The sequence below is a fragment of the Ixodes scapularis genome, unplaced genomic scaffold (genome assembly GCF_016920785.2).
Source record: "Ixodes scapularis isolate PalLabHiFi unplaced genomic scaffold, ASM1692078v2 PGA_scaffold2__306_contigs__length_199485367, whole genome shotgun sequence".
NCBI lineage: Eukaryota > Metazoa > Arthropoda > Arachnida > Ixodida > Ixodidae > Ixodes > Ixodes scapularis.
Genome location: NW_024609857.1, coordinates 142,372,952 through 142,375,366, shown reverse-complemented (window position 1 = coordinate 142,375,366; position 2,415 = coordinate 142,372,952).

Sequence of the window (2,415 nt, the reverse complement as noted above, 5' to 3'; positions counted from 1 at the left end):
CTACGTTCACACCGCTTCTCGGCGACAGTGTGCGGCTGCTCATTACAGAATTGTTAACCCACTTGGCCCCACCGTACACGCCGGTTCGCGGCATCCAGCCGGCAACCCAAACTAACCCAAGCGTCCGGAAAGAGAGTCCCATACCATTTAGTTTTACGAAAGTTTCGTCTACACCATTAGTCTTTTATTTATTTTTTCAGTGTTGATTGTAAAAAAGAAATTTAAATATCGCCAACTGCTACACAAAAAAAAAAGAAAAAAAAGTAAGAGAAAAAAAAAAGTAAGTGTTCTCTGTGGATCGAAATTGGGTCCGCTGCGTATACAGCAGGTACCTTTCCTAAGCTACGCTACTTTTTTTTTTTTTTTTTTTTGCAAACTGAAACGCGTTGTAACCATTTCCGGTCGAGGTGCAGGAGCTCCTGCTGCGTATTGCTTAACTCATATTTTAAAGTACCTGCGGTTATTTTTGTAAAATATACTTGTCACGAGAATGCATAGTTTCGGTTTGCTTGAACTCGCTTGGTGCCAATTTCCAAGCTATGCACCTGTGCGAAAACGGGACATGATTCTTTATTGGGACAAAAAGACGGGAGGGCAAAAGCGGACCTAAAAAGCGGGACTGCATGGCCAAAACGGGACGTCTGATCACCCTATTTATAGGCTAGGGTGCGCATAACTGCTGAGATCTCGCTAAAATTCCCAGAATAATAGTGTCATGCATAAGAACGAACAGATGAAAGGAAAACTTAACGATTTAGTGAGGCGAACTGTGCCAAAAAACTTAAAGGGACCATGAAACGATTTTGAAATCGAATTTCACCAACCGCACGTCGTAAAAGGTGTGAAAAGAAATGCAAAAACACAAAAATAGAGAGTTAAAAAAATTCTTCGCTATAGAAATTTTAAAAGAAAACCGGACTCTTTTGGACCTTCTTTCTTTCGAAAGCTCTCTGCCTTTTCACAGCGATGCATCCGCGGAGCCGCAGCACGTCAGCCAAATCCACGTCGCCTATTGGGTAAGAGCCTACCTCACCAGCACCGCGATCATAAACAATAAATAGCCGACGAATGTTTCTTAAAAGTTTTGTTAAATAATATTCAGATCCACATTTTGTAGCATAATTATAGATTTGACGAAAATTGCCGAATTCGATAATGCTCAGAGCCAAGCGCCATCTATCGTGGGGTAAACGAAGCAAGAGAAAGACCCTATACTGCGCTTGCGCAGTCAATCCCCAAGCGTCGTCTGCTGAACGGATTTGCTTTTGGTCGCGCTTTCTTCGCGGAGCAGACTTTAGTTTTCTGGCTGCTCGAGTAGTGTTTACGTTGTTTGTGATCGATCGTTCGGCGAAAGGCTGCAGTGTACCGAAGTGCCCGAATTACAGTTTCTGCAGTCCGGTGGTTAAAAAGAAGCAGTTGCAGTTTCACCGCTTGCCACTCGATGAACGACGTTGTCACAGAATTCAACTATTTTTCTCTATTGTGGAGTTTTCGTGAGGAAGCGCATCCCACACCCGCAACATATCTAATTGAATTTCGCTCAGCTGCGATGTATCCAGGGCTATCGCGGCGATGAGAGGCGATAACACCTTTCCAAAAAAACGCTCCTAGTCCGCCGCCATATTGCTGATGCTGATGCGGCTGGTGCGACCCTCGCGCTCTCTATCAGCTAGAAATTTTCTGCCACTCTCTGGGACTGTGAAGACCCGCTCAACGCGGTTCTCTAGCTAAGTTTTTGTGGTTTTGCATTCGACGTTTTCTCGCACCTCTTGAAAGTTTCCACTTAGTTTTTTTTATGCGTGCTGCGCACCCTTCCTGTGTTATCTTCCATTGTGAGAAATAAGGCTGGTAAGTGCCTGCCATTCAAGCTTTTCTGCTCGACACTCACGGGAAACGAAGGAGGTGGAGGACGTCGAACGACCCTCGACGCGATTTTGCGAACGTTGTCTCCCCCCTCCCAGAGATGATCCGAGTAGAATCCTCAGTCATCTCCAAAAATAGTTGTCCGGGTTGGGCTGAGAAACGGGTCAGTCGCGTTTGTTTCTCTGCCTTGGTGCGCTTGTGAAAAAAGGAAGCTCTCTCCAAAACGTGCCCCGAAACGAAGTCATCTCGGATTCCGTCCGATCGTCAAGATATGACTGTCGTCGACTGTGACTGTGTTATTTGAGATCTCTCTCAAATAAATTCTTTTTGGATAACGCTGCATCGTGTGGTACGTACGATATATTGTTCGAATGTTACCACTTCCTCAATTGTATGTCCGTGTCCTGTCCATCGGTAAACACGTTATTTGTGAGCGTGAAAAGTGCTTTCGGCCCTCTTCTGTTGTAATTTATTTTTGACAGCAAAGCGCATTGTCGTTTCACATGCAGCGAATCCCGCGGCACCATCAAAACTTATCGTAAAAAAAAATAA